Genomic DNA, 25123 nt, shown 5'->3' with positions numbered 1-25123 from the left:
CAAAGTGATAAATAGGATTGAGGGAAACTACTATCTAGACTTAGAAACCCTCACTACCATGTTTTTTTTAGAATCCATGGCCCTTCTCACAATTACCTATATGAGTGGAGAGTCAATAATGCTAATTGCTTGATTATTCTACCTAATTCGGACATTACTAATCCGGAGGTGGTAGAAAACTTTGTTTATGTTGGCACTAACCCACAGGTACACAATGATGGTGATGATGGTGGTGATGATGAAGAGGAGGTAAGTGCAAACTTGCACCATGAACAAAAAGCCGGTGGAAACTATAATGATGAACGGTGGGCATGGATGCAAACCAAAGTTCAAAGAATATTCACCGAGCAACAATTACAAGGTGTTGAAATGATCGGGCTAAGAAACGATGTCCTAAGGGGCAATCAAATAAATGAATAACACAATCCAATGTTCCGATACATGATGCAACACCTTCACCTCCAAGGTCCACCTTCTAGACTTCAATAAAATTGTGAGCTTTCCTCTTCCTCTACTCTTACTCTACTTCTCTTCTTTCTTCATCATCTTCTTCTTTTTCTTCTTCTTCTTTTAAATCATTGAGGACAATGCTTCTCCTAAGTGTGGGGGGAGCCTAATAAAGTGTCAGTAGTCGTAGTGTTTCCAAACTCCCTTGAACTTTATTCTTTTGTTTTGTTTTATTGTAAAAGGCATGGTTAAGTAGCTAATTTTTATTGAAAATATCATGACACAAAATTTTCATTGTCTCCTCTTATTTGGTTGATTCTTGTACATGAAAGCAAACTCTTGTGTTTTAAGTCTTCTTGATATACCCACATCTTGTTTTAAAGTGAATAAAATTCTCCAATGAGAAAAACACAAAGTTGCTTCCCTTGAGTAAATGTATGAATAGGTATTTTAAGGAAACGCGTTTTAATCTTAGTGGTGCATTAACCTTTAAAGATTCTCAAAGTGCCAGTAGTATAAGTTAGTATAAGGGAGTTGATAAAAAGCCAAAAAGCCAAATAAATTCCAAGATCTCATCATTGAATCTAGATTGGGGAAGGAGGTAGGCCCTCCGACTTCCTACGTGAAGATGATTGTTATCTTGAGGAAAAACTTTAAAACGCATCATTGAATCTAGATTGGGGAAGGGGGTAGGCCCTCCGACTTCCTACGTGAAGATGATGTTTTAAGGGATACCATTGAATCTAGATTGGGGAAGGGGGTAGGCCCTCCGACTTCCTACGTGAAGATGTTGTTCCTTAAATAAAGAACTTAAATGTGCAAATGGCAAAGAACAAAAATTCTCAAACACTCCCATCTTTCTTATATGAATTATAAAAGGAATCTTTCTTGGTTGGTTTAGTGCTAGGATTAGACCATATTTCCTCATAATGCCTATCTTATACAGGAGCAAGAAAAGGGTTGGACTTCACACACACACTCACTTGAAACTTGATCGTTGGGTTGAATAAAAATTACAAGAAATGCTTGAGTTTGTGATTAGTGTACATTTGGGATTTAAGCCATTGAGGAGACATGTGCTTTAATCGAATTGTCATTTGATAAAATTGTTTATGCTACCATGTTTATGCCTTTTGCTTGAGGACAAGCAAAGATTCAAGTGTGGGGGAGTTTGATGAGTCATTTATTTTCTATTTTAATATGTTATTTAGTTTAGTTTTATTTAGATTTAAGTTTATTTTATATTAATATTATTTCCTTTCTTGAACTATTTTACTACAATTGCATTTTATTATATTTCAGGAACGAATATTGGATGGATTGAGTCTTGGAGCAAAAGAAAGGGATTTAGAGCTGATTCGGTACAAAAATATGAAGATTCGGAGACAAAAATATGTCTCGTGGAATATACTTGGAATATTCTGCAGAACACCTTTTGCTGCTTTTGCTTGGACTCCAAGCTATTCTATTTTGGCGCACAATCTACCGAGGAATATTCTTGGAATATACTTGCTTAGATTTTAAGTCAATTGTGTACTATAAATAGAGTAGCTAGCCATCACAAATATTCATCTTTTCTTGGAATGCAATATGTGACAATTGTTTTCTAATAAAAGTTCATTTACTTTATTGTTATTTACTTTTATGCTTTCTCTCTTCTTCTCCTTGTCTACGATGAACGTCAGTGAGTAGACTTCTCTTGTCTTGGGATTGTTGGATAAGTCTAATGACATAATCCTAACCAAACCAAGCTTTAAACCTTAATCTTATGTAACCCTAATTCCTTATCTAAATTCACCGCTTTAACATGGATCAACCATTATCAAACTGTGGAAACAAAAGTGGAGGGTTTGATAATTGTTTATCCATCATCTCAAATATCAATTCATAAAACGAAAGTGGAGCTTTGATATTCGAACAAGTGAATTTAGACAAGGATTGCAAAGTCAGCGAAATAGGCTTTGCAATCTTTGAGACATATAGTTTCGATCTTCAAGGGAACTAATAACAATCAAGTCAGCGAAATAGGCTTGGTTGTTAGAGGAACCAAAATCTAATAGTAATCAAGTCAGCGAAATAGGCTTGGTTGCTAGAGGAACAAAAGAGAAACTGTCTTGAGAAATTAGGTCTAACATAAAGTTATAAGTTTAATAGTTTGGTTTGAGAAGGACTTGTCGTTAGGATGAACCAATAATCCCAAGGCTTTTATCTTTTCTTTTATTTACTTTCAATTAAAAACCCAAAACATTCTACCTTATAAAACTAGTCTAATCATTATCTAAAGTTGATTGAATTCATAACTCCATGTCGGAACGATACTCTTTTATACTACATCGGTAAGACCGTGCACTTGCGGTTTTATCCCATCAAATGTTCATGGTCTTAAATGAAAATTGAATGCCTTCTTTGACATAGTCCTTGTATATGCCTTTATTGCTTGATTGATCCATGCAAATGTACTTTGCTGGACATATACCCATGTCAAATGTGCCTTGCATGACCTTTGATCAAAGTTCTTGAGACTCTTGGCTTGTTTAAGAACAACCTTCTGATCTCAGCTTGAACATTCTGATCTTCGAGCAACATTCTGATCTAACATTCTGACCTCAGTGTTAGATCATGAATTCAAATGTCTTTTGATTTATTGATTCTTGGTATGATTTAAACCTTGTTCCTGTCTTAGTAAAACACTCAAGAGCACAAGTTAAATACCAAGGAATTAATCAAAGTCCATTAATTCTCTAATCATATTGGTTTATTATCTTTAAAATTAATTTAGGGATTTTGCCTCAACAGTTAGAGGAACCAAAATCTAATAGTAATCAAGTCAGCGAAATAGGCTTGGTTGCTAGAGGAACATAAGAGAAACTGTCTTGAGAAATTAGGTCTAACATAACATTATAAGCTTTTAGTTTGGTTTGTGAAGGACTTGTTATTTAGATGAAACCAACGATCCCAAGGCTCCTTTTATTATATTAAGTTTTAACCGTTTGAAAACCCCCAACTTACAATTCTTTTCTCTTCTAATCATTTCCTAAGGTTAATTGAATTAAACTACTCCCTGTCGGAACGATACTCTTTTCATACTACTTCGGTAAGACCGTGCACTTGCGGTTTTATCTCATCAAGTTTTTCGCCCCTCCGCTGGGGAGTAAACTAATTTGATTAACTATTTCCTTGTGATTAGAACTCTTTTCTCTTCCTCTTTTCTTCTACTTCTTTCTTTTTATTACCAATTAACTTCTTGGGTTCTCAATTTCTTATGCGAAGAAGTAAAAGTCTCGGAGAATTTATTCCTGAGATCGAAAGATATTTGCATAAGAAAAAGAGAGAGGCGCAAAATAATACTGCTATGGCTGAACGCACTCTCAAAGAGTATGCTACTCCTTCAATGGAAGAGCCACAAGCTATTATCGTGTACCCAACGGTTGAGGGTAACAACTTCGAAATCAAGCCTGCACTACTCAATTTGGTGCAGCAAAATCAGTTTTCTGGATCACCCACTGAGGATCCAAATCTCCATATTTCTTCCTTCCTTAGACTCAGTGGCACTATAAAAGAGAACCAAGAAGCCGTATGACTTCATCTCTTTCCCTTTTCCTTAAGGGATAGAGCTAGCGCTTGGTTCCATTCCCTAGAAGTCGGTTCCATCACTTCATGGGACGGTATGAGGCGAGCATTCCTTGCCCGATTTTCCCCCCATCTAAAACCGCTAAACTTAGAGATCAAATCACACGGTTTAATCAAAAAGATGGGGAGTCTCTCTATGAAGCGTGGGAGAGTTTCAAGGAAAAGCTTAGACTTTGTCCCCACCATGGCATGGAAAAGTGGCTTATAGTCCACACCTTTTAATGGCTTGTCATATACCACTAAGATGTCTGTTGATGCAGCTGCAGGTGGATCTCTAATGAACAAAAATTATACGGAGGCTTATGCCTTGATGAAGACATGGCTCAGAATCACTACCAATGGACCAACGAGAGAGCCGTCACCGCTTCTACTCCCTCTAAGAAAGAGGCAGGTATATACGAAGTCTCTGAATATAACCACCTTGCTGCTAAGGTTGAAGCTTTGACCCAAAAATTCGAAAAACTTAATGTTAATGCTGTCACACCTTCTTCTACATCCTCTCCTTGTGAAATCTGTGGTATATCCGGTCATATCGGTGTTGATTGTCAGTTAGGTAGTGCTGCCAATATTGAGCAACTGAATTATGCTCTATATAACCAAGGAACGAGGCCAAATCAAAATTTTTACAAAAATCCTCAAGGTTCCTATGGACAAGCAGCGCCACCTGGCTATACAAACAACTAGAAAGTGGCTCAGAAATCAAGTTTGGAAAATTTGTTGGAAAATTGCATAGCTAACCAAAATAAAAATCTTTAAGAACTGAAAAACCAAACGGGATTTCTGAACGACTCTCTCTCCAAACTCACTACCAAGGTTGATTCTATCGCCACACACGCCAAAATGCTTGAGACCCAAATCTCCCAAGTGGCCACCTCTTCTCAAACACTAGGAGTCTTTCCTGGTCAACCCGAAACAAACCCCAAAGCTCATGTCAATGCTATTTCTCTCGGGGGCAGTAAGTTAGAAGAGACCGTTACTAAAGCCAAAAGTATCAAGGGAGAGAGTGTTAAGCCTCTAGGTGAGAAGGATGCGATAAAGAAACCACTTGACGAGAACAAAGCCCTTTCCCCATTAAGGCTCGTTAAGCTTAACTTGGAGGCTCGATTTAATAAAGGCTTAATTGCACTTTTGGACCCCTATCTTTCCAAAAGTTGCGGTTATGGAAAGATAGGGGTCCATAACCGTAACTTTTGGAAAGATAGGGGTCCAAAAGTGCAATTAAGCCTTTAATAAATTCTTAAACATACTTAAAAAGATTTGCATTCAGATTCCATTTGCTGAAGCTTTGTCCCGTATGCCTCTATATGCCAAGTTTTTAAAAGACATTTTTTCAAAGAAGAAGGCTATAGAGCAAAATGAGACAATAGCTTTGACAAGAGAAAAAGGTGCAATCATCAAGAAGCCACCTCCAAAGCTTAGAGATCCAGGAAGTTTTGCCATCCCTTGTGTGATAGGGAGTGAAACCTTAAACCGAGGCTTATGTGATTTAGGAGCTAGTGTTAGTTTGTTGCCCTTATCCCTCTTTAAAAGGCTGGGGATGGGAGAGTTAAAGCCTACCGAAACAACATTGAAGTTAGCCGATCGTTCTGATATCCAACCTGTCGGATATGTCGAGGACATCCCCGTTAAAATAGAAGGGATAGACATCCCAACTGATTTCATGGTGCTTGACATAGATGAGGACAATGAGTGCCCTATAATTTTAGGACGACCCTTCCTCGCCACTGCAGGTGCTATAGTAGATGTTCAGAATGGTAGGATTGTTTTTCAAATGAGTGATGAGTTGATAGGGTTTGAGTTGGAGAATTTTATGAAAGGTCCCGCTCTCTATTCTTATAACATGATTAAAGGTCATAATGTGGAAGAACGCTCATTAGCGTCATCTACACAATATGACCTCTTTGATCCCTTCTAAGGACACTTTCTTAAAACGTCAAGCTAATGACTATAAAGAAGCGCTTCGTGGGAGGCAACCCACGCATTTAACTGCTTTTGTTTTGTTTTTTTTTTTGTTTTTAATTGTTTTGTAGGTGATTGTCCGAGTGTGATTCAAGAAAAGGAAAAATTTTGAAGCCCCGACATCCAGAACCTTGGCACGGCCCGTGCTAACACTGGCACGGCCGTGCCAGACCTTACCTTCCAAAAACCCTCCAAAACTCTAGAAACTTGGCACGACCCGTGCTAGGGTTGGCACGGCCGTGCCCGACTCCAGGTAAAAATATACCTCACCTTTCATCTTCTTCTTCCCTCATTCTCCACCACAAACATCTCTCTACATTCAAACTTCTCTCAAAAACCTCCATAACCATAGAAATTTCAAACCTCCATATCTCCCTCAAAACCTCACCATTTCACAAAATTTCTTCACCCAATCAACCACAATCAACATTTCAATCATAACCCTTCAATAAAAAACAACTTTCCTTCATCCCTACCAAAAATCATCAAATTCGTTGCCTCCATTCACCTACCTAAAAACCCACAAATTCTTCACCAATTCACCCAACCCAACTCCTAACACTTGCTCAAAACCCAACCCCATCACCCAACTAACCTTTTCCACCAAAAACATTTCCCAAAACCCAACCTTCACCCAAAACACAAAAGGTCAAACCAAGGTCAAGGATCAATGGCATCTACGAGAGGTGGAGCAAGCTCTTCCGGAGGACCACAATCAAAGAAGAAAATGCAAGCCAAGAATCATGGGATAATCTTCAAGGACACCAAGCAAAGGGACAGGTATAAAATTCTTATCTCTAAACCTTTGAATCCTTGTCGATTTCCCGATCCTTATACTTTGAGTGTGCTAGGACTAAGGGATAATGTTTTTAGCTTACTAGGAAATTTAGGATGGGTTGATATGCTTAGACCTATGAAAGGTTTTGAAAATTTCACTTATGAATTCTTAAGTTATATTGAATTTACGAAGGATAAAGTGAACTTTGATAACCACGACCATAGATTCTCCTTCCGACTTTTGAATATGGATTACGAGATGTCTCTTGAAATTTTTTGTTTAGAGATGGACTTTGCAAATGCGGGGTTCATCCATGACTCTTGGAATCCAAATCTAAAGTCGGAAGACTATGACCCCACTCTCTTTTGGAAACACATTACCGGGTTAAGGTATTATAATCCTCACAACAATAAGGCTAGTAACATTCACAACCCAGTGCTTAGATACCTCCAGAGAGTCATGGCTTGTACTATTTGGGGTAGAAAAGAGGTAGGAACAACTAGGACGGATGAACTTTTTATGCTTTGGGCAATGCTTAGTAACAATCCCGTTAATATATGCTTCTACCTACTTGATTACCTTTCCTCCATAGGTGCTAGACCGGATAATAGAGCTGAGATAGTAGACGGTGGTATCATTTCCTTCATCGCTAGGAAGTTCAGAGTGGGTGAGGAAGATGGGGTAAATCCAATTGAGGGCAACAATAGGCTTAATATTGAAACCCTTGTTGCTATGAATTTCATTAAGATTCACCCACCCATTACTTATGCACTTCAACTTCGTATACCTCTTTTGTTTCTACTTCCTAGCCCATCTCGGACTAACCCCGAGGTGGAGGAAAATTTGTTGTATGTTTGTGATAGATTACAGGTACATGAAAAGCATAATCAAGGTGACGAAGAAGGTGCACACATGCACCATGAAGTGGAGCCCTATGACCATAACGCCGACAATGAAAGATGGGCATGGATGCAAACCGAGGTACAAAGGATAAGCACCGAGCAACAAAGGCAAGGTGTTGAATTATCCGGGCTAAGAAATGATGTCCTAAGGAGCAACCGCTTATCCGAAGAAAATAACCAAATGCTTCGGAACATGATGCAACACTTCAACCTCCAAGGTACTCCCTATGGACCTCCATAAAAATGTGAGCTTTCCTCTTCCTCTTTTTCACCTTATCTCTTCAATCTCTATCTCGTTCTTCTCCTTCTTCTTTTTTTTTCTTCTCTCTTGAATCATTGAGGACAATGCTTCTCATAAGTGTGGGGGGAGCCTAATAAAGTGTCTTTAGTCGTAGTTGTAACACCCCGTTTTCCCAACATAAAAATTCTTAAAAACATTTATCAGAGTATGAATCGTAAACAACGGGATATCACATAAAACATAATCCAAAACAGTTAAATAATAATTTAACCAATATCTTAAACATTGCAGCGGAAAATCATAATCATAATTCATAAAACGTTTTGGCACGCAGGCCCCATCAAAAGTTCATAATCATAATCCATAACATTATAAAAATAACATATTAGTCACGTAAGAGAATGAAGCATGCATAAACATAAACCCCATCCCGTTACGTATCAGAGCGACCTAGACGACACAGTGAGGCAAGGCCACTCATAGAAGCAACTGCACACTAAGCACGATCACCTGCAAGTTACCCATACGAAAGGCAACATTTTCAAGCAGAAGGGGTGAGATTTCATAACAAAATAATGCTAATCAAAGTAATTTGAATCATAATTAACATTAACATCATAATCATTCTTGGATAACTTTGCATATTCAAATAACAAGTATCACGTATTCATATATTCAACAAATATCACGTATTCACTTATTCAATCGTCATCAATAACATAGCATTATGGACATGACAATGTGACAATGCTCTTAGACTCCTTATATGCATGTGGTACCAATCGTCATCATAAGTATTAATATACTTTAATCGTGCGGAGGACAAAGCTCCTAATAATCGTGCGGAGGACAAAGCTCCTAATAAACGTGGTGAGGACTAAGCTCAATGAGATGCTATGCATGGACTCTTATGAACAAAACATCGTGATCAACATATCAACATGCATCCAACAACTTGGAGCTAAACGTCATCATTTCATCATATATAAATACATACAATGCACTTAGTTAAATAACAGCAGCAGCATAATCAAGTCACATAACAGGATGATATCATTATATCAATAGCACATCAATTATTTCATAATTAAACTTCCATATCGTACATAAATATACAATACCTTAACCATACTCAATCAATATCAACATATCTTAAACAGCTTACAGACTGCATTTAACGTCATCATTAGGTCTTATTATCATAAGGGGGTTCGCTCCTGATCAAAACGTGCGACACAAATCGCACAAACACTCATAACGCTCAGGACAGGAGGTGCTCGCGAGGCGAGGGTTCTTGCTCGCCATGGCGAGTACTAAACAATTCCCAAACTAAAGTTGTTCTGGGTCTAATCTTGCCCTACATTCATTCCTAATCATTACTAGGTATGTTCAGGCACACTAAGGCATTCAAGGTCCAACTGAAAAGGTCGAAACACAAAATCTAACATGCACTCTGCCTTAGCTCGCTATGGCGAGTAAGGTCGCTCGCTATGGCGAGCTGCATTGTACAACTCGCGAGGCGAGGAAACAGGGTTCGCGAGGCGAGCGATGAATGTTCATCACTCGCGAGGCGAGATTCATAGCTCGCCGTGGCGAGCGATGAATGTCGCTACGGCCAGACTTCCTAAATTCACAAAAACTCGACGTTTCACATGGTTCTAAGCTTGTTTTTGATTCCAAAGTTCGTCCTAAACATTATCTAAGGTCTAGGAACACTTTCTACATCAATTAAACCAATTCTCACCGTTTGATCATCAATTCTAAGGTTTTGACCTAGTTTTCGTTTTCTCCAATTCACTCCTAATTCTTGTTAACTAATCATCAGAATCACATTCAATTAACAATACTGAGTTATTAGTCTCACCCTTACCTGGTTATGAAGAAATCGCAGCCCTCTCTATGCTCTTCTCCCTTCTAAGCTTTTCTCCCTTTTTCAAAAGTTTTCACGTACAATGAGTTTCTAAAATATTAGGTCTTCTCCTATTTATATCTCTTCCTAATTACTTATCTTATCTCACTTTCACCCCCAAAACTATCTAAAATATCAAAACAGCCCTCAACTAAATATTTTATATTATTTTCAAATCTTTATTCTATTTAATAATAAAATAAATCTCATATCATAATCAAATCCTCCAAAACTCATAACTTATCACGTCATCAATCAAATCACTAAATTCACCACAAATCATCAAAACATATCAAAATCATGCATATACTATATAATTATAATATAATGGCCTAAATTCGATTAAATAGCGATTAAACGAAAGTGGGCGTTACAGTAGTGTTTCCAAACTCCCTTGAACTTTATTCTTTTGTTTTGTTTTATTGTAAAAGGCATGAATAAGCAGCTTGTTTTTAATGTTTTATTATGACATAAATTTTTTCTTGTACATGAAAGTGATTTCTTGTGTTGTAAGTATTCTTGCTATACCCACATCAAGGTTTATTTTGAAAATTCTCCAATGAGAAAAGAACCTAGTTGCAATCCTTGAGTAAGTGTATGAATAGGTATTTTAAGGAACACGTTCTAGCTTTAATGATAATCTGGACCCTTAAAAATCTTCAGAGTAAAGTAGTATAAGTTTGTGTGGGAATAATTCTAATGTGATGAAATGTGTAAACCAAAATGGGGCAGAAGGATATCACTAGCACGTGGAGGAAAGGATACCCCCTCACTGACTTCCTAAATGTGGTGATGACTTCTCAAACAAATTGTGCTTGAATTAAACCCTCTAAAAAGAGGAACTTCCTAAGTGAAGTAAACAAGTTGTAGCACTACTCAGGGTGATCATAGAAACTTGGAGGAAAGGATACCCCCTCACAGACTTCCAATGTGAAATGATAGCCCCTAGGCATATACAAGCCCCCAAATGTATAAATTCATCAAATCTATCTTAACTCTCCCACCTCTCTTAAATGAAATGAAGAAAAGATTTTTCTCGGTCATTTTAGTGTTAAGGTTAGAACCTGTTCCTCGTAATATCTATCTTATACAGGAGCAAGAAAAGGGTTGGACTACACACACACACTCACTTGAGATTTGTTGTTGGGTTGAATGAGTTTACAAGGAATACTTGAAGTTGTGATTAGTGTACATTGAAATGAAACCTCGAGGGAGACATAAGCTTTTATTTGAATTGTCATATATTAATCCTTTTGTTGCTGCCATGTCTATGCCTTTTGCTTGAGGACAAGCAAAGATTCAAGTGTGGGGGAGTTTGAGGAGTCATTTATTGCTTACTTTTATATGCTTTTTAGTTTAATTTTATTTTATTATATATTAGTATTATTTCCTTTTTAGGATAGTTTACTACAAATTGCATTTTATTTTATTTCAAGAATGAATATTGGATGGATTGAGTCTTGGAGCAAAAGAAAGGGACTTGGAGCTGATTGGATGCGAAAATATGAAGATTGAGAGACAAAAATATGTCTCCCCAAAGTCAGAAGCTTGGCACGGGCCGTGCCACCCTCCAGAGTGCCTTTTGCTGCTTTTTGCTTAGATTTTAAGCTACTCTATTTTGAGCCCAAATGTAATTGATTAGATTTTAAGTCGAATGAATGCTATAAATAGAATAGCCATCCATCACAAATATTCATCTTTACTTGGAATACAATAAGTGACAATTGCTTTTCTAATTAAAGTTCTTTTCTTTTCCTTTATTTTCTTGTCATTTATATTTATGCTTTCTCTCTTCTTTCCCATGTCTACGATGAACATGAGTGAGTAAACTTCTCCTTGTCTTGGGATTGTTGGATAAGTCTAAATGACATAATCCTAATCAAGCCAAGCTCTAAGCCTTAATCTTATGTAACCCTAATTTCTTATCTAAATTCACCGCTTTAACATGGATCAACCATTATCAAACTGTGGAAACGAAAGTGGAGGGTTTGATAATTGTTTATCCATTATTCCAAATATCAATTCATAAAACGAAAGTGGAGCTTTGATATTCGAACAAGTGAATTTAGACAAGGATTGCAAAGGCAGCGAAATAGTCTTTGCAATCTTTGAGACATATAGTTTCGATCTTCAAGGGAACTAATAACAATCAAGTCAGCGAAATAGGCTTGGTTGTTAGAGGAACCAAAATCTAATAGTAATCAAGTCAGCGAAATAGGCTTGGTTGGTAGAGGAACATAAGAGAAACTGTCTTGAGAAATTAGGTCTAACATAACATTATAAGCTTTTAGTTTGGTTTGTGAATGACTTGTTATTTAGATGAAACCAACGATCCCAAGGCTCCTTTTATTATATTAATTTTTAACCATTTGAAAACCCCCAACTTACAATTCTTTTCTCTTCTAATCATTTCCTAAGGTTAATTGAATTAAACTACTCCCTGTCGGAACGATACTCTTTTCATACTACTTCGGTAAGACCGTGCACTTGCGGTTTTATCTCATCAATAAGATGGCTGAAATGACAGAGTTCCAGCTTGCACAAAACCTCCTGCAGAGTCACGTATACATACACATGCCAACACCGACTTTGTTATCACATGGGGAAATGGATGATCCACGTTACACTTGAATCGTTCTGGGTTCGGCCGCTGCCATTCAACATTGCTGCTACTGCTCACAGTGACAGCAGAAGAGTGCAGCAGCATGCCATTATTACGCATCTGTTGTGACAGATTCCAGTCCTCCAACATCTGTTTTGCACGTGCTAAAACTTGGGCTGATGACTCATCATGATGCTGCCAAAGCTTCAAATTACGGCGTTTCCATAGACTCCATAAAAAGCATCGCTAGCAGGCTGCACTGAGAGGCCGGAACTTTCTGTATAAGTTGGAACAAAATACCATCCAAACTTGCACACTCCACAACTGCCTGATGCACAAAACCCCACAAGTGAGCCGCTTGCCAGACCTGTCTTGCCCTTGAGCACATAAACAGAGTGTGTATCGACAATGCAACTTCGACTTGACTATGCAACTCTATCTTCTTAACCATGCATGTGGTGCCAATCCAGGGCATCAAGCCCTCAACATAAGAGCATAAATATACTTTGTAACACCCCGTTAACCAAAACAATTAAATAATAAATAAAATATCAGAGTTCAACAACAACGGGCATGTCACGCTACTTTTCAAAATTTATTAAATAGAATAAAATACTATTTAATAAACATCAAACTTTATATCATCATTAATTTGTAGCGGAATATCCTTCAACTAAACAACATCAACATCCAACATTAAATTCTGGCACAAAGGCCTCAACATAGTTAATTCATCAACATTTTGTTTTCAAAACAAACAACAATAAAGAGGCTCTAACGACATGTTCCAAAATTTGATACATAAGGAATGAAAACTATAACAACTAATTCCCATCCCGTTACGTGTCAGAGCCCTAGACACTTGAGCCACCATCTACTACTCTGGATTACCTGCAAGTTATCCATATGAAGGGCAACATTTCCAAGCAGAAGGTGTAACACCCCGTAACCAGATACAATTAAATAATACATAATTCATCAGAGTTTAATACCAAACGGGCATGCTACACTGCTAATTTCAAATTTCTTAAATAGTTATAAAACTATTAAATACACATCCTTCATAAACAACAATAATTTTGCAGCGGAAAATATTCTTCAACGTTAATTTCAACATCAAATCCTAGCACAAAGGCCACAACTTTGCAGCGGAAAATATTCTTCAACGTTAATTTCAACATCAAATCCTGGCACAAAGGCCACAACATTAGTTCATAATCATTGTTCAGTTAACAATTAAAAAGCTACATCAGCATAATCCAAAATGTGATACATAGGAATCAAAATAAACACATAAACCCCATCCCGTACGTATCAGAGTCCTAGACATTGAGCCACCACCTACTACTCAGGATCACCTGCAAGTTACCCATAAGAAGGGCAACATTTCCAAGCAGAAGGGGTGAGATTCACAACAATAAATATAGATATAAAATTCTTCAATTGAATCTAACACCATAAATATCATCAATACATCATATATATATATATATATATATATATTTCACAAACAACAACATCATCATTAATATGGAAAATGCAACCAACAACACTGACTCATGCAATTGACATGACAACACCCCTAAACTCCTCAACAAATGCAACTATGCATGTGGTACCATATTCAGGGCCGAAGCCCTCACCGCTAATTGAATGGTTAAAGCATTCATCAGGACATAAGTCCTCACCGCTTTGAACAACAAGGTGTTCCAGGACATGAGTCCTCCCGCTTTGAACGACAAGGAGTTCCAGGGCAAAAGCCCTTCCGGTTTATATGCTTATGCAACTGACTCCACTTGTGTATATCTAGATACAACTTAACAATGCATATATATGTATATGACTCACAACCCACACTTCAACAACATGTATGATTTAATTAAATGATAGCATACATCACAGTCAACAACAGATCATCATCAGAAATCCAGCAGTCCAGAAAAAAAACACACGGTTAATCATAATTATGCTCTTACATCAATTTCATTCAATTAAACAACAAACAGTTCTGAAAAGTGGACTACTCGCCTCGAGAGTACATCTACTCGCTATGGCGAGCTCATGAAAATAGGTCACTCGTTATGGCGAGTTCAAGGCGAACATAAAAGGGCTGCTCTCGGAAGTTTTGACATTTTTCTCACTAAATCTTCTTTTTAAAGCTGCCTATTCATCTTTTTAATCTGAAAATTGTCCCGGACCTCTCTAAAATCATTTAGGCACTCAAAACTAACCAAAATACGGCTTATAACAACAGTTTGAAAATCCAGAATTTCTCACAGGTACTCGCCACGGCGAGTTGTCTTGCTCGCGGGGCGAGCTATGAAGTTGCTCACTCGCTATGGCGAGCACAGGCTACTCGCGAGGCGAGCGATGAACTTCTGTACGGGCAGAATGCAGGTTTTTCCCAAAAATCCCATTTTCCTCAAATTCACTCCCCAAATTGGTTTACAGATGTGAAATGAAACCCTGTATGCACTCAGAACCTATTTCTAATACCAAAACAGCAATCTCTCCACTCAATTCTCGATAATCCATCAATAACCTAAAATTCCCAATTCTATCATAAACCTGTTAAAATCAAAATCAGAATTCCATAACTATATTACTGAAGTAAAACTCACCCTTACCTTAATTCAAATGTAAGATTGCACAGAAAAATGAATTCCCTTGACTCTTCTCCCTTGCTCTTGGTTTTTCTCCCAAAATTTGATTGTATGTAAAAACAATTCTCCCTCTCTTTCTTTTTCCTAACTCCCTTCTTAACTTCTCCTTTATTTTCATTTATTCCCCCTTAATCCCTTATTCTAAATGCTTATTAGGTCTAGCAACACCTTAACCTAATTTTTCCCTCTAATTCCATGCAATTAATTAATGCTAATGCTAATTAATGCTAATGCTAATCCCTAATACTCTAATTTTTCCCTCCTAAAACATGTGCAATTTGAAATTCAAATATTCCCTTACCGGTTGTAAAAACCCACCCACATTGAATTTTCCATTGCATTTAATATCCATTTTGAATTTTAGTCAGTTTAAGCAATACCCATATGTGAGTCTTGAGCCACTCAAAAACAGGTTTTCCAAGAACAGATTTCAGAATACCCAAATGTTATTCTCTTCTTCATCTACCTCAGAACAACAATCGATGCTTTCTCTCAAAATCATTCTTCATCTCATCTCTCTCATTTGCTCTTCATCTCTCTATCTATCTCTCTCTCTCTCTCTCTCTCTCTCTCTCTCTCTCTCTAATCGCCGGAAACTTGAGATAACGGTGGCGATAACATAATGAAGAGGAAGAGAAGTAGATCGAGTGATGATTGACCGAATTTCTTGAACCATGATTCAACGGGAGCAAAGATGGTGGGGGTAGCGTGAGAGTTTTTGTTGGTGGTGAATATGTGGAACGGTGGAAAGGTTTATTTCAAACTCACTCTCACTTCCGATTCAAAACTACCCTTCAAAGTGTATGTCATCATCATTTCCCTTTTTATGCATCGATAGTGAATATGCTAATTTTTTCCGTATTTTTTTTCTTTGACGATTTCAGTTTCAGTGTTCTTGAGACTCCACAAATCAGCGCTATTATCACCAATGGTAATTTCTTTCATCATCATTGTCATCAATTTCAAATTTTGATATTTTTTGATCAAATTATTATTTTTATCATTACTGTTATTTTTTGATAGATTGTGTTTTTTTATCTGATTATTCTTGAATAGATTATTCCCTATGAGTATCAATTTTTACGAATTTTGGGATTTTTTAGTGTTGTCAATCGTCGATCACAGAAAATAGTTGATTGTTCAAATTATGCTGTTTGATAACACTTTGTACTGATTAGCGTATTATGTTAATTTGTTCAAATTGCGCCACGCTATAGTTTTGCTATAGCCAGTATTTTATAACACTGGAGTACATTTAAGTTTGTTGAAAGCTTTTCAAATTAAGAACATGATTTTTTATAATAGTTGTTAATGGATATATTTCACTCTTTGGACGTGAGAATGATTTAATATTTAGGTGTTTTTAAGCACGGGGTATAGTCTAAAGTTATGAAATGAATCGTTTTATGCAAATGTTTTGTTCTTTTGCGGAAAAGAAACTTAATTGTTTTAACTCTTTGTTCCCCTGAACCATAATTAAATAAAAAGGAAGAAAATAAGGTAAATTTTGTTGTGAGAATGGAAACCACGTTGTGATTCATAGGTTTATCGAAACTTTCAGTTAAACCTCCGTATCATTCTGAATTTTCCTAGATATTGATCTGTTACACGTTCTTCATTCTCCAGATTGACATGTCATTTTCTGTATACATGTGTTTCATATTAGCACTGAATGTGTCCATCGAGTTTGGGATAATTTTTTGTTGACGAGTTATAAAGGTTTAGCTAAAAGCTACATACTTATGGGTAGTGTATCTAACTGGATCGGTATGCTGGGATCACAATGAATCTATCTGGACCTTTGTGCCAATTTTGTTTTTGAGCATTGGTGCGTGCGATGGATGATTTGGATTTAGGCGGTGGTCTTCAGTCTGCAGACGTTTTGTTCTCAATGCGATTCCCTCTAAGGATGATGGTGTTGATTTTTAGTGTTACGGATATGTGGCTTCTGCGGAGATTTGTAATGTTAGTATTTAACTGTTTAAGTATCTTCAAAATGAGGGTTGAAATAAGATTGACAGAATTTGTTTCATTGGGGGTTCAAATGTAACCTACTAACAATTGTGAGTTCTTCCTTTTTGTTTGTCAATTTCTGCAATGGTGCTAAAATTTCGGTGTTGGTGTCGTAGTTATAGTGCTTGGTACGAGGTGTTATGTAGCCATGGTATTTTCATCCATTAAAGCTTCTGATCAATTGCAATAATATCAGCTGTTTCATTTAATATGCTATAAAATTTGAATCTTCAAATGACATTTGTCTTGAAGTTTTGTATTACACCGAAGAAGGGAAATTGTTTCTTTGTTGTTCATTTCCACTGAGTTTATGAAAGTTACTTAAGCTGTAAACAGGTGATGTTAGGAGGAGGATGAAACCATATGAAGGATCATGAATTGTGAAATGTATATAAAATCAGTGTCCTGTAATTTTGCAATGGTATACATTCTTGAATAGACATTTGATATAACCCCCGTTGGTATACATTCTTGAATTTCTTGCGCAATGTATATAAAATCAGTGTCCTGTAATTTTGCAAGTTGCATCCTAATAAGAGATCTAATGAATTCATTAAGAATCAACAAAGGCTTAATAGACATTTGATATGATGTGGTGTTGGTTCAAGTCCGCAGCTCTCCACTTATCAGCACATAAGTTGTGTAATTTCGCCGCCAGGGTCACTAGAACAAAATAAAATGATAAATAAGTTAACAGTGAAGGGTTGAGCATAGAATACGTCATTTTAAGAGTAAATTTCAGTACAAGTTGATGATATGTTTTTCATTTTGGTTCACTGATGTATATTCTCTATTTTAATTTAATTAGATATCACAGACAGAGTTCACAGAAATGGCTTGGGAGGGTATTATTGGTGTTGTTGATGCTGCACGAGTCAATAAACAACAAATTGTGGATCTGAGCATTTAATGAAAGCCCTGCTGGAGCAAAGGGATGGTTTGGCTCGAAGGATATTTACAAAGGCAGGATTGGACAATATGTCAGTTCTGCAAGCTACTGATAACTTTATAGCTCAGCAACCTAAGGTGTGTTAATGTGTTTACAGGCAACCTACTTCAGTTGATACTTTAGAAAATACTTACCTGCTGTTTTATATGGCAGGTTTGTCCATTGATGCAAACATGTATCCGATGACATACTTGCTGAACAAAAACATTGGTTAGTCCATTGATAAATGATGATAATGGTGACAAAGAATGTTAGTGTAAGCTGATGAGGATTGAGATAAGGAAGCAAAGATCTATCATGGATTTGGAATATATCAGTTTTACAAAGTAAAGAGGCTTCAAGATTGTGAGAGGTTTAAAGAAGAGGAAGAGGAAAATGATAAGAGGAAAAAAAATAAAGCAGTGAAGAATAAGGGTTGTTTCATTGTGCAGAGAGACCGACACCGCCACACTAATTACAACAACTTGGTGTTATGCAGCTGAATCATGTCTTCTCTAATATCACTCATACACAACATGTCTGGCTGATTCACTTTTGTATTTTCTTTTTGTCTGGCTGATTCAATTTTGTATTTTCTTTTGTTATGATTTTGAAATATTATGTTAACTTTGTAAATGCATAGTTAGATGGAATAATAATATTCCACGTTATAGTTTAATAGATACCTATTTTGAAAATATTGTTTCTTCTCATTGCTCAATGATATTTCACCCGATAATGGTTGTAGACTTCTCCTATTAATGGTTTATTAATATGTTTTTTGTGTTCTTAAGGGCCAAGAAATTGAAAATCAATCAGAGTATCTCACAACTAAGAATTGAATAGGTTATACATATCTGATATTGATATCAAGAGAGTGACTCATTGTTTTATTTCCAACAGGTGGGAGTGAATTGTTGTTGACATGCATTGTTTGGTAGTGGTTAGCTTTGGCGCGCTTCTGTTTTGCTTTGGAGTAATATGGTTTTGTTCAGCTCAGCTGTAGTAGGCTTTCATGCAGTTTTGCTTCTGTTCTGCAGTGTTTCGATCGTCTGCTGCATTGGTTTGTATTTTTGGATTCTATGGTGTTCTGATGCCTTGGTTTAGTGTCATGGTCACACTGAATCTATTCGGTGTGATGGCTAATTTGGCTTAAGGCAGTGGTTTTCTATTCGATGAAGATATTGATGAGACGTCTAACATTGTATAGGAAGAAGTATTTAGAAATGTATAGTACCATCCTATTAGAATATATTTTGTCGGTTAAATCCGTTTTATGTATGTGTTAAAAACCGTTTATGTATTTCTATAAAAAAAAGTTGGGTTGCTATATGATATTTCACCGAACCATACCTTTAATGACTTTCATAATTTTTGTTTACGTATTTTAATTATTTAAATTCTATTCCTTTTTTTTTTACAAGAATTTAAATTCTATTCCTAAATACTACATTTTACTGATAATCAAAATATTTCAGCTCATAAGACCCGTGCGGCGCACGGGTCGGCGATCTAGTTCTAATAAATTATAATTAACTCCCCAACCTCCAAAATAATAATTAATTCCCACTCCTTCCAATTATTATTAAAATAAACTATATAATAAAATAGAACACACCACATATCAACAAATATTATTTAAAATCATATAAAAGACTCTAAATAAATCACAAATAAATAAAATCACGACTAGGGCGTTACGGAAGGGGTGAGATTCACAAACAATAATAATAGATATATAACTCATCAATTGAATCTAACACCCTAAATATCATCATCATTTCAATATATATATATATTTCATGATCACATCATTATCAACATATTCAACATCAATCAATAGCATGAAAGTACTACTCAATCATCAACAACGACTCATCATACAATGACATGACAACACCACTAAGACTCCTCAACAATGCGACTATGCACATGTATGTGGTACCATTTTACAGGGCAAAAGCCCTCACCGAATTTTGAATGGTTAAAGCATTCACAGGGCATAAGCCCTCACCAATTTGAACAACAAGGTGTTCCAAGGCATGAGCCCTCCCGCTTTGAACGACAAGGCGTTCCAGGACATGAGTCCTCACCACTTTGTGTTTATGCAATGGACTCAACATGTGTATATCTACATACAACTCAACAATGCATACAACGACAACATGAACAACGACAACAACTGCCACTCAAAAATGCATATTTATGAATATGACTTACATCTCAACATTTTAACAACATGTATGATTTATTTAGATATAAGCATACATCACAGTCATCAACAAATCATCATAATTGATTCAATAGCTCCAGAGAATAACACAATTGATTATAATCAAGCTCTTACATCAAGTTCATTCATTTCTATTCAAAACAGAGCAAACAGCTTCAGGTACTGGGCAACTCGCCTCGCGAGCACATCTGCTCGCTATGGCGAACTTAGGAAAAAGGTTACTCGCTATGGCGAGTACGAGGTGAACGAGAAAAAGAGTGCTCTTGGGAGTTTTGACATTTTTCTCCCTAAAACATCATTTTTAAGCTCCCTATTCATCTTTTTAATCTAAAAATTGTCCCATTCCTCTCTAAAAACATCTAGGCACTCAAAACTATCCAACTTATACCTTATAACAACAATGTGAAAATCAAGGTTCTTACTGACTTACTCGCCATGGCGAGTGGTTCTGCTCACGAGGCGAGCCATGAAGTTGCTCACTCGCGAGGCGAGACAAGCATTCTCGCGGAGCGAGCGATGAAGGTCTATACGGGCAGAATGCAGGTTTTTTCCAAAAATCCCAATTTTCTCAATTTAACTCCCTAAAACAATTTACATAAGTGTAATGAAATACTGTATGCAGTCTGAACATAATTCTAACACTAAAACAAAGGTTTCCACACTCTTTTCCATCCAAAATCAAAGAATCATAATCTAACCCAAATTCCCAATTTTAACCAGAACTATGCTAAATCCAAAATCAGAATCATATACCCATTACTATTGAAAGATAGTCTCACCCTTACCTTAGTTTTGCAGAATAAAGCTCACAGAAATCCTAGTTCTCCTCTTGGTTTCTCCTCTTGGCTTTCATTGGTTTTCTCCCAAAACTTGTTTTACGTGAAACTGCTTCTGACTGACAGTTTTCTATTTTTCTTTAACTTAATGTAACCTCCCAATTACACTTAACTCCCCATAAACTCTATTAATTAAAATATAACCCCCAAAACTCCAATTAATAATAATTCTCACTTATTCTAGTTAATACCAAAATAAATCATATAATAAAATATATCACACCACATAATAACATAAATCAATTAAAATCATATAAAAGGCTTCAATAAATCATAAATAATTAAAATAACGACTAGGGCGTTACATACTCATAGGGCATCAAGCCCTCAACATAAAGAGCAAAAGCTCACATGACATCAAGCCCTCAACGAGTAGAGCAAAAGCTCACAGGGCATCAAGCCCTCAACTTAAATGAGTATGCATGGACTCAACATCTTACAACTTAAACAACATGAACATCTTATACGACTCCAATAGTTTGGATCAAAAACTTACATCTTAGACCAAAATATGCAGCTTACTCAATAATAAACAGCAACATGGCAGCACACAAACAATATCAAGATATAACAATATCAAATGATAAACATCCTCAACTTAAACATCATATAAAATTCACATAATGCATATACAATTATATCACATTATTAACAACATCAAATCATCTATATCAGGCTTACTAAACAACAACAATAATAAACAGCAACATGGCAGCACACAAACAATCTCAAGATATAACAATATCAAATGATAAACATCATCAACTTAAACATCATATAAAATTCACATAATGCATATACAATTATATCACATTATTAACAACATCAAATCATCTATATCAGGCTTACTGAACAACAATAGTAATATAAACAACTTCATTTCCTACCCAAGGATCGACTCACAACAACTCGTGCGACAAAATCATATGAATCCTAAACAAGGTAGTATGTCTCTCAGTAGCTCGCGAGGCGAGGGCCTCTACTCGCCATGGCGAGTTTAGGAAAATGGATGTTCACCTTGGCGAACAAGCTGCTCGCCTTGGCGAACTAGAAACTGGGTGCTCTCGGGAATTTGACATTTTTCACCCAAAAATCCCATTTTTAACTTTCCTATGTTCAATTTCAATCTAAAAACTTGCCTAATCATTCTTGTACATGTTCAGGCATTCAAAACCATCTAAAGCTCGACTAAAGGGTTAATTCTCAAAATCAAGGTTGACTCACTGGTCAACTCGCTATGGCGAGTGACTTGCTCGTTGTGGCAAGCTACAAATGGTAACTCGCGAGGCGAAGAGAATTTAGCGAGCGATGAACTTCATCCCTTGCAAGGCGAGACACGCTGCTCGCGACGGCGAGCGATGAATTTCAGCTCGGGCAGAATTGCAGATTTTCATAAAATTCACCTAATCACTTGGTTCTAACCTCAAAATTGATTCCAATAATCATCCTATGGATTATCTAAGGTCTGTACAAAGTTTCTACATAAATTCTACAGTTTTTCATCAATTAATCATCAATTCTTCACTTTAACCCTAATTCTCAAATCCTCAAAAACTAAACCTACACATGTTAAATCTAATCATCATAATTATAGACTTAAGAAAATTGAATGCTAGTCCCAGCCTTACCTTAAGGAATCGATTGGACAGCCTCTCTTTGTTCTCCTCTTTTCTTGTTCTCCCTTTTCTCCAAAAACTGCTTGTACGTGAAAAACTTTCTAAACCTATTTTCTCCTATTTATCTCTTCCCATCTATTCTATCTTATTTCCTCTTTTTCCCCGAAAACTCTCTAAATTCACAAAACAGACCCTCATCTCAATATTTATTTTATTTTCAAATATTGTTCTATTAAATAATAAAATAAGCCACAACACATCACATAATCATATAAATCACATAAATTATATAAATATATTCTAAACTCTATAAAATAATTAAATAATTAAAGAGGGCGTTACAAATAACTCCATTCTTGCGTGGATCCATTACCTGTGATTCTTGTGTCATACCCTTTAAATAGTTTGAGCGATAGTGTTTAAGAAATCAAAACTTGAAGCAAAAAAAACGTAAAGGAAACGTTTTTATGAGGTAAATGGATAAAGGGTATGTATAAGAAAAAGAAAGTTTTATGAGAAAAAGTGGTGAAAGTGGGTCATACAAAATGAGATTTTGAATGCAACTTTGGTTTCTTTGCAGGCTGATGGTGAAGCCTGTAACGCCCTAGTCGTTATTTTATTATTTTTAGAATTATTTAGAGTCTTTTATGTATTTTATAAAATATGTGTGATTTATTTGGTGTGTAGTATTTATTTATATAATTTATTTAATATAAATAGAATAATAGAAATAATAGAATTATTTAGGAGGTTAGGGATTAATTAGAAATTAATAATAATAAGGGAGGTTTTAATGAAAAAAAGAGAGGTTATAGTTTTAGGGAGTTAAGGAAAGAAAAGGTCAGAAAACTGTTTAACGTGAAAACAAGTTGGGGAGGAGAAAAGCTAAGGCAAGGAGAGAAGACCAAGAGAGAAGAACTAGAGAATCGATTGCTGTGTTTTCTTTGTCTTTGCAATTCTAAGGTAAGGGTGGGATTATCTTTCAATGATTATAATATATAATTTCTGAAAATTAATCTAATTGAATAGTTCTTATGTATAAAATTGAGAATTAGGGTATGAGACTGATTTTGAAAGAAAGATGTATGAATTATGTTTAACATGTTGTAATTGATGTTATGTATGATTTCTCAATCTGTAATGCTGCTATATTCTGAATTGGATTGAGATTAGGACTGGTTGAATGAATTGAGAGAAATTGTGTATGATTGTTGGAATGAGTTGGATTAATGTGTTAATGCATGTTTTGTGTTCCTTTCGATGCCTAGTTGTGTATAGGACCTGTAAACAATCGCTGGAAAATGTTTTGGGTGATCAGGGGATTAAAATTGGGTTTTGGAGTGGAGAGAAGTCTGAAATTGTAAGTTTTTACCCTGTACTGATGAATGGTCGCTTAAGCGAACATCCCATCGCTTAAGCGAGCGATCAAAATCGCTGCCCAGAATTTGTCTTTAGCCGTCCGCTTAAGCGAACCGTGAGCGAGCCGTAAGCGTAGAATGCCTTTAGATACGACATTGTGTTCGCTTGAGCGAACTTGTGAGCGAACCGTGAGCGAGCGAGGATCCTGATTTTCCTGTAGCTGGTCGCTTAAGCGAGCTGCCCTTCGCTTAAGCGAACTGGGCCTTAGTTAACCTTTTTCTGAACTTTGCTTCGTGCACTAGGGGTTTCCTTTTAGTACTTCTAAGTGTTCCTTTAGCTTGTAAAACTCTTGTATAGGCATTAAATCTTGCTTATAATACAACGTTAAATTGATTGGTTAATTTTGTGAATTTTGGAGAGGTTGTAATTGCATGAATCAAGTGATGAACAAGTTGCATTAAAGGAGTGGTGAGTCATATAAGTACATATGCATTAGTTGAGTTGTATGTAGATATACACAAGTGGAGTCAGTTGCATAAACATAAAAACGGTGAGGACGTCGGTCCTGGAACGCCTTGTCGTTCAAAGCGGTGGAACACTATGTTGTTCAAAGCGGTGTTAATGGGAGGACTCATGTCCTGATATAAAGAATGCTTTAACCATTCTATAACGGTGAGGGCTTCGGCCCTGATATGGTACCACATGCATAGTTGCATTTGTTGAGGAGTCTTAGAGGAGTCGTCATGTCCTGCATAAGTCTTGTAGTGGAGTCGAGTAGTTGCATAAATCATTAATTGCTGGCTTATTTACCAATGGATGTTGATGTTGCTAATGATATTGTGCATATTTAATTGATGAATTATTATGATGATAGGGTGTTAGATTCATTGATGTTATTATATATTAATATTGTTGTTTGAGAATCTCACCCCTTCTGCTTGAAAATGTTGCCCTTCCTATGGGTAACTTGCAGGTGATCTGAGTAGTAGGTGGTGGCTCACTGTGTC

General features: G+C 36.4%; 1 non-coding gene across 1 annotated transcript; it reads right to left on the bottom strand.

The window, feature by feature from the left end:
* Positions 1–4161: 4161 nt before the first annotated feature.
* LOC120577864 (small nucleolar RNA R71) lies at positions 4162–4268 on the bottom strand. The gene has a single exon (XR_005643821.1). It is a non-coding gene; the product is annotated as a small nucleolar RNA R71 (small nucleolar RNA).
* Between the last annotated feature and the right edge of the window lie 20855 nt (positions 4269–25123).

Source organism: Medicago truncatula, unplaced genomic scaffold (assembly GCF_003473485.1).
Source record: "Medicago truncatula cultivar Jemalong A17 unplaced genomic scaffold, MtrunA17r5.0-ANR MtrunA17Chr0c04, whole genome shotgun sequence".
Lineage (NCBI taxonomy): Eukaryota > Viridiplantae > Streptophyta > Magnoliopsida > Fabales > Fabaceae > Medicago > Medicago truncatula.
This window is presented reverse-complemented; position numbering and strand designations above follow the sequence as displayed.